Source organism: Dendropsophus ebraccatus, chromosome 14, assembly GCF_027789765.1.
Source record: "Dendropsophus ebraccatus isolate aDenEbr1 chromosome 14, aDenEbr1.pat, whole genome shotgun sequence".
NCBI classification, from domain to species: Eukaryota; Metazoa; Chordata; class Amphibia; order Anura; family Hylidae; genus Dendropsophus; species Dendropsophus ebraccatus.
The window spans coordinates 71,327,784-71,340,653 of NC_091467.1; the positions used below are offsets into that span (position 1 = coordinate 71,327,784).

At 46.4% G+C, this 12,870-nt stretch overlaps 1 protein-coding gene across 1 annotated transcript in view; it reads left to right on the forward strand.

The window, feature by feature from the left end:
- The first annotated feature begins 709 nt into the window (after nt 1-709).
- The window catches only part of SOX9 (SRY-box transcription factor 9), a 33,747-nt gene continuing 21,586 nt past the window's right edge, over nt 710-12,870 (forward strand). The window contains exon 1 of the mRNA XM_069952454.1: nt 710-908. The gene's annotated coding sequence lies outside the window, so the exon portion shown is untranslated. The remainder of the gene's footprint in view (nt 909-12,870) is intronic.

Here is a 12,870-nt window from a genome sequence, read left to right on the forward strand (position 1 = left end):
CAGGCCCTAAGACCACATTGGTTACATTGTTGTCAAGTCTTTTTTGTACCCTACTGGTATCCAATAAAGAGAAAAGAGGATTCTGGGTAATTAACAAGCCATAAAGTGATTGCAGAGGACAATTTTGGGTTGCAATGTAATGAGGCCCCAGCTATAATCAGGCTGGGTTCACATCTGCATCCATCGCAGGCTTCATCCAGAATATTGGACACAATAGCAAAGCATACAGCACTATTGTGTCCAGTCTAATGATGGACACCATTGAAGTCAATGGGGTCCACTGGTCCCCATGTGCAGCGGATTCACCGTTTTCTTCCGTTCTTCTTCAATGGCAGAGCAAAAATCAACGCAGATGTAAACCAAGCCTTATAGCACTGGGGATGGGAGACACCTAGGTGCAAGTACCCCTATAGTGAGACCCCTGCAGGAATAGACCACCGCCCTGCCATCTCAGTACATACTAATAGGTCGTAGCCATTCTCAATGCCCGTAACACCAGAGACCGTCCTCCTATCACTTCTGCGCTTCCTGTAGGAGGAAAAAAAAAAAGCAAGGTAAAATAAAGAATCCTTTTTTCCATCACCGCCAACACAGCTGAGGGATAGAGGGAGGCAGATCCATGCCTTTGTTCCTCTGCTGGGCTATACGGTGCACTAACAATACCTGCATTCAGGCTTTGCCAAGGCAGCACAAAGTGCTTACCCTTGTAGCGCAGATAAGAGTAGGCAGGCAAAATGACTTTCAACAATATTTTGCTTCATGTTAACTGTATATGAGCAGTGAGTACAGTAAGTCGGTGCACAGACCCGGTCAGTGTGGCAGGGAGGGCAAGAGCCCCGGCTCTCCTCGGATCTGCTAAGCCCAGTCCTTTGCTTAGTTCAGGCTCCTCACAAAGACCTTGACATTCAGTAAGTTCACAAGGTACGTTGCATTTCCCTGCTTTTCTGATGGTTTGGTTAGGTTTGCTAATAACAGTGATAAGAGGAAGACTAGGTTCCCTTTAAAACGTAGTTGTTGCTTGGCACCGACTCCTGCCAGAGATGGTACAGCTGGTATTATCAATCTGGATACCTTATAAACAAGCATCTCTCTGACTAGTCAGCCCTAACTGGTCACGGCTGCCTCCAACTATTTATTGGGTATACAGATGTAGCAGAGCCGGGTTGGTCACTTGGCACCACTTATGGTGCTCTCACGTTACCTGCGGTTTGGCTGCAGCTAAATGTACGGCAATACCCAGGACTAGAGATCCACCAAAATGACAAAGTCAACTCTGCTACACGGCCGCATTTAGATTTGCTGAGATGTAGAAATGCGGCTTACTCTTACATCTTTCTGGCTTTTTTTTTATCACTACTTGTATATTATTTAGTTTGTGTTGTAATTTTTTTTTTGGCTCGGCTTAGTAGCAGTAAAAAAACTTTTAGGATTTTTATTGTATAGATATATGTTATTTCAGCCTATGTATAATTCTGGCTCAGTAGTTAAGAGCACCAAGGAAAGGTTACTACTGTCTATGAGTAATTCTGATTCAGCAGCAAAAGAAAAACGCAGTGATTTTTATTGCATAGATACAATGAGGTTATTGCTTTGTATGTATAATTCTGGCTCAGTAGTTAAGAGCGCCGATTGCTAATATAGAAAATGTACTACTGTCTATGAGTAATTCTGATTCAGTTGCACAAGAAGAACGCAGTGATTTTTATTGCATAGTAACAATGAGGTTGTTAGTTTGTATGTATAATTCTGGTTCAGTAGTTAAGAGTGCGAAATGCATATTTATATACATGTGGGTATGTGCAATACATACTGTTGGGTATGTGTAATTCTGGATTGGTAGTTAAGAGCGCCAAATGCACATAGGAATACATGTTGCAGTGCATGTATAATTCTGGTTTAGTAGTTAGGAGTGCCCAATTCAAATTTATATACATTATTGCTGTGTATGTGTAATTCTGGATTGGTAGTTAAGAGCACCAAGTGCACATAGGAATAGATTATTGATATGCATGTGTAATTCTGGTTCAGTTGCACTAGAAAAATGTAGGGGTTTTAATTGCATAGATACAATGAAGTTTTTGCTGTGTATAGGTCATTTCAGCTCAGTAGTTAAGAGCTCCAACTTGAAATATAAAGGGGTTCTTGCTGTGTATGTGTTATTTAGCTCAGTAGTTAAGAGCGCCGGATGCAAATGAGGAATAAGAAAGTGGTTTTGAAATTGTGCTGGAGAAACTACAATCTGTATCCTAATAAGACACAGTATTAGACTATTGAGTGTCAGTATTTGCAGCATAATATGCCTCACTGAACCATACTGACAGTGAGAACACACCTATATCTGAGTAATGCTGCGTTTACACGAAGCGATAATTCGCCCAATCGATTGTTTAACGATTTTGAAGCAACAATTTGGTTTTTATAACAATCAGAATTTAGACAGAGAAAAATCGTTAGAAAAATCGTTATTGCGATCGTTTTTAAGATTATTTAAGCCCATCTTTCACTTTGGGTGAATCTTTGAAAGACTGTTTACACAAAGCCATCTGCGATTTGAGAACATGTTAAAAAAATTCTCGTTCATCGCTTGATCGTTTGCAGTGTTTACACGGAACGATTATCGCTCAGATGCAATCGTTATTGCAAAAATTCGAGCGATAATCGTTCCGTGTAAATGCAGCATTAACCTTAAATCGTTCACTATATTAGGGCCCATTTACACAGAAAGATTATCTGACAGATTTGAAGCTAAAGCCAGAAACAGACTATAAACAGAGATCAGGTCGTGAAGGAAAGCCTGAGATTTCTCCTCTTCAAATCCATTCCTGGCTTTGGCTTCAAATCTTTGGCAGATAATCTGTCAGAGAATCTTTCTGTGTAAATGGAGCCTTACGGTGCGTTTACACAGACAGATTTATCTGACAGATTTCTGAAGCCAAAACCAGAAACAGACTATAAACAGAGAACAGGTCATAAAGGAAAGACTGATTTCTCCTCTTTTCAGATCCATTCCTGGCTTTGGCTTCAAGAATCAGATAAATCTGTCTGTGTAAACGCACCATTACACAGAACGATAGTCGTTATTGTGATTGTTACTAAAATCGTTTATTCCTTCTGATCCCAGCAAAACAATGAACAATGTGCAATTACACTGAACGATTAGTGAACAAATGTGGAACTTAAGCGAACGATTAGTGAACGATTAACGATAATTTTAGGTTCAGATCTAAATCAACGACATACGAAAGATTTTTTGATCGTTGCCCGCAATAAGGGTCCATTTACACAGAAAGATTATAGATATGAAGCCAAAGCCAGGAATGGATTTAAAAAGAGGAGAAATCTCAGGCTTTCCTTTATAACCTGATCTCTGTTTATAGTCTGTTTGAAGCCTGGCTTTGGCTTCAAATCTTTGTCAGATAATCTTTCTGTGCAAATGGACCCTTAGGCTATGTTAGGCTTACAACCGGATCGTATACGGCGTCGTGAAAAATGAGCAAGACCATTGTTTGAGGACGGAAATGTTGGAACTCACGTCCGTGGATTTCCATGCGGTCCCGTACGGAGAACTTATTTCAGCCAAATTGAACTTGATTTTTCGATCCAAAAGGTTCTGTGAGTTTTATTGGGCTGGGCGAAGATTTCCAAGTAAATAACCTGCTTCAGATCGCTTCGAAACAACCTAGGGAAGCAGAACTGTACTACGGGCGTATGTTCACGGTTCGTATGCATCCGGCCGCATGTCTATTTTTCCCACCCCCGTAGTTTCAGCCGCACATGTACGGCGGCGTACGAAATGCGGCCGGAATCGTACACAGTGTGAACATAGCCTAATGGTGCGTTTACACAGACAGATTTATCTGGCAGAGTTTGGAAGCCAAAGCCAGGAATGGATTTGATAAGAGGAAAAATCTCAGGTCTTTCCTTTATGACCTGTTTCCCTGTTTATAGTTAAATTCGAATGATATAACGATTTGTTGCACGATAATCTTCCCGTGTAATAGGGCCCTAACAGTTGTAGCAGAGCTGAATTGGTCATTTAGCTCATTTGTGCGTTGTAATAACTCACTATCATGACTATTGAGTGGAGCCGTGATGACAAACTCAGCTCTGCTGTATTGGTTAAGCTCTCATTAGACATCCCTAAAAGGATGGAACGTACACTCATCCACTGCCTTGTAATACTGCCCAGAGCTGCTTCCACCTAATTATTCAAGCCAATAGCAGAGTTCATGCCCCACCGGGCCCACCTGTACACTGTGCACTGTGCCGGCACCCCGCTCCCCAGCATCACTCCCGTAATAAGAGATTTGTTAGGTACAGATAATAGACTTGTTACCTGAGGCTGTGAATGAAATGGTTCCCTTCTAGTTCTCTAGAGACTTCTACAAAAGACATACAGATGTAGCAGAAAAAAAAATCTTTCAAATCAACTGGTCCCAGCAAGTGCCAGAGATTTGTAATTTCCATAAAAAAATAAATCTCCAGTCTTCCAGTACTTATCAGCTGCTGTATGTCCTGCAGGAAGTGGTGCATTCTCCTCAGTCTGACACAGTGCTCTCTGCTGCCACCTCTGTCCATGTCAGGAACTGTCCAGAGCAGCAGCAAATTTCCATAGAAAACCTCTCTTTGTCTCCACATTGGAAAAAAATCCACTCCCAGCAGGACGTACAGCTGCTGATAAGTACTGGAAGACTGAAGATTTTTTTTTTTTTTTTTTTTTTTAAGCAGGAAATTACAAATCTCTGGCACCAGTTGATTTAAAAGAATTTTTTTTTTTTACTATCTCTTTAATTCCACCATTCCACAGTGGTCCCAGAGGTTGGATTCCAACCATTCCGCTCTTTATCTCCTATCCTGTAGAAATGGGAGTACCCCTTTAAGAGCAAGTCTTCCTCTTGAGAATCATCCAATTATTGCATAAGATTTTTAAGGCCATGCAGTTGTTATGGGGCCCCGTATGGATGGGGAATGGGTGAGGTTTATCAAACATGGTGTAAAGTGAAACTGGCCCAGTTGCCCCTAGCCACCAATCAGATTCCACCTTTCATTTTGCAAACGCTTAAGCCTATCCATCGGTGAACGACTGTTTACACGGAACGATCTGCGAATTTTTTGCGATGTACGGCGATTAAGGAACATGTTGTAAGATCAAAATGAACGATTTCTCGCTCGTCGTTTGATCGTTCGCTGCGTTTACACGTACGATTATCATTCGAATTCGATCGTTATTGTGCAAATTCGACCGATAATCGTTCCGTGTAAACGCAACATAAGTCACAATTATACCATCTAAGAGTTTGATGGGTAGACACTAGAGATGAGCGCAAGTGGAGGATGCTCAAGTACTGGTGGCTGAAGAAGTTGGATGCAGCCCTAGGAGGTCCGTTAAAACATGGATACAGCCTATGACCTATGCAATACTATGCAATCAAAGTTTTCGTTTTCGGAGCCCCTCTGCAAAGCATTACTATGTCCCTACCATACGCTCATCATGTTGACCACCTATCAACAGAAAGGGCTCATAGTCCCCACTGTTAGGGTAGTATTACACGGCCCGATAATAACTGTCTGCCAGATCGGCGCTCGTTTACTGGGCCTATTTCACGGCCCGATTATCGTTTAACAAGGGCTGCATGGAAATCGTTACTGATGTCCTTGCAGCCCTTGCTCAGGGGCGCCGCAATCATGAGGCGACTTGAATCGTCTGCCTCAGGCGGCGCCACCAGCTGTCTTCGTGGGGGCGGCATTCAGTGGCAGATTATAATATGGGCGGTTCGGGCGGCCGCCCACATTATAATCCGCCACTGACTGTACTGGAGCCCCCCCGCCCCCGGGCAGTATCTGTAATGAGATGCTGTGAGCGGCAGAGACTGTATTCATAAGCGCCGCCCTGTAATGAATCAGCCGCGCGGTGCTGTTACTACAGCGCGGCGCTTATGAATACAGTCTCCCCCGCTCACAGCATCTCATTACAGATACTGCCGGGGGGCGGGGGGGCTCCAGTACATGCATTCCACGTCCGTGATCCGACAGGATCACGGAACGTGGAATGCAGCCTTAGTCCCCTGGCTGCCGGAGGTGTCCCATCCTGTCCCCGGCAGCGCGCGCATCAGAGAGATCCCCGTGCGCCGGAAGTCACAGGCACAGGCGCACGGGGAGCTCTCTGATGCGCGCGCTGCCGGGGACAGGACGGGACACCCCCGGCAGCCGCACATCAGCCGGGACCAGACCAGAGAGGCTCGACGGGGGAACGGAGGGCAGGTGAGTTGTGTGCTGTTTCTTGTTTTATCTGCTGTGCAGGGGGGGGGGGGAACCATCTATAAGGGAGGGGGGAAAGAGGGGGACCATCTATAAGGTAGGGGGGGGGAAGGGGACCATCTATAAGGGGGGGGGGAGAGGGGGACCATCTATAAGGGAGGGGGGGGGGGGGAAGGGGACCATCTATAAGGGAGGGGGGAAAGAGGGGGACGATCTATAAGGGAGGGGGACCATCTATAAGGGGGGGGACCATCTATAAGGGGGGGGGAGAGGGGGACCATCTATAAGGGAGGGGGGGAGAGGGGGACCATCTATAAGGTAGGGGGGGGAAGGGGACCATCTATAAGGGGGGGGGGAGAGGGGGACCATCTATAAGGGAGGGGGGGGAAGGGGACCATCTATAAGGGAGGGGGGAAAGAGGGGGACGATCTATAAGGGAGGGGGGAAAGAGGGGGACCATCTATAAGGGGGGGGGACCATCTATAAGGGGGGGGACCATCTATAAGGGAGGGGGACCATCTATAGGGGGGGGAAGGGGACCATCTATAAGGGAGGGGGACCATCTATAGGGGGGGGAAGGGGACCATCTATAAGGGAGGGGGGAAAGAGGGGGACCATCTATAAGGGGGGGACCATCTATAAGGGAGGGGCGGGAGGGGGACCGTCTATAAGGGGGGGGAAGAGGGGGACCATCTATAAGGGGGGGAAGAGGGGGACCATCTATAAGGGAGGGGGGAGAGGGGGACCATGTATAAGGGGGGGAGGGGGACCATCTATAAGGGAGGGGGGAGAGGGGGACCATCTATAAGGGAGAGGGGGACCATCTATAAGGGAGAGGGGACCATCGATAAGGGGGGGGAAGAGGGGGACCATCTATAAGGGAGAGGGGACCATCTATAAGGGGGGGGAAGAGGGGGACCATCTATAAGGGGGGGGGGGAAGAGGGGGACCATCTATAAGGGGGGGAGAGAGAGGGAAGAGGGGGACCATCTATAAGGGAGGGGAAAGAGGGGGACCATCTATAAGGGAGGGGAAAGAGGGGGACCATCTATAAGGGAGGGGAAAGAGGGGGACCATCTATAAGGGAGGGACCATCTATAAGGGAGGGGGGAGAGGGGGACCATCTATAAGGGAGAGGGGACCATCTATAAGGGGGGGAAGAGGGGGACCATCTCCTAAAAGATCAGCACCCTCCTCTCCTGACATCCTCTGTGCTGCTGTGACCTCTCCTAAAAGATCAGCACCCTCCTCTCCTGACATCCTCTGTGCTGCTGGGACTTCTCCTATAGGATTAGCACCCTCCTCTCCTGACATCCTCTGTGCTGCTGGGACCTCTCCTATAGGATTAGCACCCTCCTCTCCTGACATCCTCTGTGCTGCTGGGACCTCTCCTATAGGATTAGCACCCTCATCTCCTGACATCCTCTGTGCTGCTGGGACCTCTCCTATAGGATTAGCACCCTCCTCTCCTGACATCCTCTGTGCTGCTGGGACCTCTCCTATAGGATTAGCCCCCTCCTCTCCTGACATCCTCTGTGCTGCTGGGACCTCTCCTATAGGATTAGCACCCTCCTCTCCTGACATCCTCTGTGCTGCTGGGACCTCTCCTATAGGATTAGCCCCCTCCTCTCCTGACATCCTCTGTGCTGCTGGGACCTCTCCTATAAAGTCAGCCCCCTCCTCTCCTGACATCCTCTGTGCAGCAAGGGACCAAACATTATGTTTATTGGGGACAGCAGTGGGGGGGGGGGGCAGTAGTGGATTATAATGTGGGCGGATTGACGGGGGGGGGGGGGGGGGGCGTCATTCTATAGTTCGCCTCGGGCAGCAGAGAGGCTAGAATCACCCCTGCCCTTGCTTAAACTATATACTTTACCTATCCATGCTGCAGGGCTCCTCCTGCGCTCTACTTCTCACCGGGTCTGCAGCTTCAAAGCAGCCTGTCTCAGCAAACAGGCCGCTCAGCCAATCACTGGGCGCAGTAGTCCCGGCCTGTGATTGGCTGAGCGGCCTGTCAGCTGAGACAGGCAGCTCTGAAGCTGCAGCGCGCGGGACCCGTGGAGAAGCAGAGCGCAAGAGGAGCCCTGCAGCATGGATAGGTAATGTATAGAGATTAGAAAATGTCAGCTGCCAGCCGCACACCGCTGTTACACGTAGCGATGCGCAGTCAACAATTATAGGTCCCATGGGTTGGCTCCCAATTAATATGGAGTAATAAGATTCTACTTTACGAGTTTTGGGGCCCCCCTTCTCCCCACCTACATGACTACAGTAAAGTAGGGTGACTAAAGTATTCCTATAGCTGGGATGTCTTCATTGACCTGATACTGGATGAGACCAAACATTCCTGACACATCAGAGACGGTAATAACCGAAGGAGAAGGAGTAAAGCGGAGGATACATGAGGTCATTATATGAGTGACGACAAGCACTGCACCCATAGCACTGTCATGATTATGGGGCTTGTCCCCGAAACGCGTAGACGTGCTGTTTTTAACATGGTTGTTGTTTTTTAATATGCTTTGGAATAAAGATTTTTGGACATTTTAACTCCTTCACGTTTTTTTGGAGCTGTGATTTCCTTCTACTTTTATGGACTGCACCCATAGCACAATACATGATATGCGCTATAGGAATTTCTAGTTTTCATACATGAGATCTAATGTGGCCGTTCTCCCAATCCTCCCAATACATATTAACGTTCATTCTGCCAACAGCCATCTCTTCTACTCTTCCCCCTATGTATGAAGATTCACCATGTCAGACAGTTATCTCCCCTGAGTTCCCCATACACATTAAAATTAAAGGGGTTATATAGACCTGTAAATTAATTCTATTTAAAAATCTCCAGTCCTTATCTTGCAGGAAGTGTTGTATTCTTTCCAGTGTAACACAGTGCTCTCTGCTGCCACCTCTGTCCATGTCAGGAACTGTCCAGAGCAGGAGAGGTTTTCTATGGGGATTTGCTGCTGCTCTGGAGAGTAACTAACATGGACAGAGGTGGCAGCAGAGAGCACTGTGTCAGACTGGAAAAAATGCACCACTTCCTGCACCACATACAGCAGCTGATAAGTACTGGAAGACTGGAAACTTTTAAATAGAAGTTATTTACAAATCTGTATAACTTTCTGACACCAGTTATTCTGAGAAGAAGAAAAAATTCTATGGGGTACCCCTTTTAAATCGTCTGACAGTCATCTCTCCCAATCTCTCGAAGATGCAGTGCTGCGTACAGCTTTCTCTCCCAATCTCTCCATATACACGTACATTTGGCGTAACCGAATGTGCATTTGTCCTTACATGAGGGGGGAGGGGTATGCTGCTGCCAGACAGCTCTGGTGGCAGTTTATCTGTCTTAGAACAGAAGAGTCCTGCAGGTAAAAGCCAACACTCCTTATCCTTCTCTTCCTTGACATCATCTGTCAGGGGATAGTTGGTAGCCCCCCCATATACATAGTGGGCCAGACTGAGCAATGTCAGCAGGTTCGGGCTATTTTTCACAAAAGGAACTATAGGAACTTGTACGCAACTTCCCCACAACAAGGTAGTATAGGTGGAATGGACGGCGTGGTGCATGTAGTAGGTCTATCAGTAGGTACATATGAATTACACCAGATGCTTATTTATTCAAGTGCAGCATGCATAAGTAATACAGTAAGGATGAGTTTCGCCCGAAACGCGTCTGTACTGTAATACCGATGCATGCTGCACTTAAATATATTAACATAATTCATCTGGTGAGTGACGGTTTCTTTTATCCACCTGCCCTTCCTTACATACAAGCTTCTCCATAGAGTTGTAGTGGCTCTTCAGTATAGATACTTTACTATAAGAACCCCCTAAGTTCCCTCTAGGCCGGTAGCAGGCGTCAGTGACGGCGTACCCACCGGTCCTAAGGGCTCCGCGTCCGACGTTTCACCAAGTTTCTGATTAAGTATATAACACGTTGGGAATCTCGTCTCCGTTATCTGCAGACTTTTCATTTGGTCTCGGAATTCCAAGCTCCTCAAAAGATTAGCTGCTATTTTATTCTTCCTGGCGGCTTCGGGGTCTGTAAATAAATATAATAAAGGGGGAAACCGAGGTCAGCGGAGCCCTCCGTGCCGGAGCCCGGGTGCAAGCTAAGGCAGCGCAGCTCCTCCAACCCCTCCCGGGCATACAAGGGTTAAGCTGTGGGCTACATCAACACATATTACTCTATGCCAGTTGCCCGGTCTCTGTTAAATAAGCTGGAATCGTGTTTATTATGCAGTGGCGCAGAAAGGTGAAGTTTTTAAATAAATAGGGCCTAGATAAATAAACCACCCCCCGCCCTCCGCAAACTTAACTGATCCGGGAGCAGTCCTCGATATTTTTCAAATAAATCATAGTTTCAAATGAACCTGAGCCCGGCAGATAAGATTTCCAAATGACTCGGAGTTGAAGGGAGGGTTCAGGATCAGCAAAGTCGGCTGAACAGAACCAAAACAAACATTTTTACAAGTTCCAGAAGTCACTAACCCCAGCAGCCGTCCTCCTCCACTCGGTGAGTCAGGGGGCTGGAGTGGGCTGCAAATTACAGACAGTGGAAAAATGTCTGTGTCCCCCTGCTTATATATGGCTGAACTTTAGTACATAAGTTACGGTACCTCGAAATATCTCAAGGAATAATAAATTATCGTCTTGTAAGGAGTCCCAGGCAGGGTGGGTGACACTGAGACCCCTAGGATCCTAAAAATTATCCCCCGAATGAATGGAAGACTGGGCTCATTCAATTTTCCTCCAATCTCAGGATTGGTGGGGGTCCCAGGAGTCAACCCCTAATGGTGGCGTCTTCTTTTGGGGGTCATTATTGTTGTAGAGTTTTGATCCTCTAGTACAGTTTGGATTCGGCAATGTTTTCCGAACCCGAGAAGCCTTTGGCTGTATCCATGCTTTCTAGGACTCACCAGGGCGGCGTCCAACTTCTGCAGCCGCGAGAAATCGAATGCAGATCGTTAGGGTTTGGAGAATGTTGCCGAACCTGACCGGTATAACAGGTCCGCCCAACACTATCCTCTAGTAATCTTGTATGCCATTCCAAAACCGATTGGCAATTACGGCCAAAATACAGCTGTAAAAACGTGCAAAAAAAAAAAAGGCCCAAAAGCAAATTTTTTTTTTGACCCATTGCACTAAGCTACGTAACACCTCTTGGTTTTTCAGTACTACTTTTGCACCCTCTATATAGGTCCTCAACCTGTGGCTGTGCAGGGCAGGATGGGAGATGTCATTTTACGATAGCGACATACCCTAAGGTTGGGGAACTGGGGAGTCTGGGAAAATATGAATACAGCCTATAGCCTATGGCTGTATACACCCGGACTCTCTAGGGCTGCATCCAACTTCTTCAGACACCAGTGTTCAGCTGCCGAACGATCGTACTCCAGCATGCTCCAGTTGGGTACATCTCTAATAAACTTCCTTAAAAAAGCGCCCCTAGTGGAAAAAGCTTGAATAACCAGACACAGGGGCTCACTCCGCTCTTGCCATAGCCTCCCGTGCTTAGCAGGGGCCACAGTGGAGCAGGCTCGTGCGGCTTACGCTAGCCATTCGGTTCCATACATGTAAGCCTCTTTTGTGCTCTGACATCTGAAACCTATTAAGTAAACACAGGTAGCTCGTACAAACATGTGCTGACCACATTACACTCTGCAACTACATTTCCACAACTTTACTTCTCCAAATAAACAATCCTGTCCTCTGTACATTACCCGGGAATCTGCACAAACAGGTAGAGGCAATGTGAGTTTTCTTTGAAACCCAAACTGTGCCGTCTCGCTCGCCACTGGTGCCGGACTGCGATCCGAGCTGTTTTTTGGGAAAACATAGGCGGGCAGTTTTAGATTACGCAGACGGATTCATTTATTTGTCTGAGGGGAGATAGGAAGCGTCATGTACAGTTTCAGTCTGACAGATTAATATTGCTTTAACCCCTTACCTGCCAGAGGCGGCCTGGTTAAAGGGGCTGCAGAGGTTATGCTTGGAGAATTTAACGAGGCTTTCTCCAGAAAACTAATAGACAAAAGTCACAATTTTTTTGTGCAAAATAGGGGGAAAGTTGTACACAGTTTTTAAAAAAGTTGCAGAAGTTTTTCTTTTTTTTTTGCACAAAAACAATTGATAAATTCCCCAAATTTAATTTTAATAAATTTGTGTTCCAATTTATTATCAGTTGCGTGCTGTCAGAAAATAGAAACTCAAATTCAGGTCATGGACACATAACTGGCGATGAGAGAATATTTCAGGTCTGTAAGATCTGCTTTGGATTTAGATTCTGATTCAGAAATTTCCTGCAATGCTAAGTATGTAAAGGGGCAGGGACACCTATCGAAGATAAGAGTCCCTGCTCCAGTAGAGTGTAATGAGCAGCTAGACCAAGTACAGAGCAAATGTACAGATGCTTGAAGCGATGCTGCTGACTGTACAGGAGCGGAGACAAAACTAATCACAACAAAAGTTGGATTCTACAGTAATAAATCTGAAATTTTTATAAGATTTAGGCCCCCTTGTAATTTCCCTGGCCATTTATACCAGACATGCTGCTGAGGATGTATGTGTTATGGTGGGTTCACACCTGTGTATGATCAGATT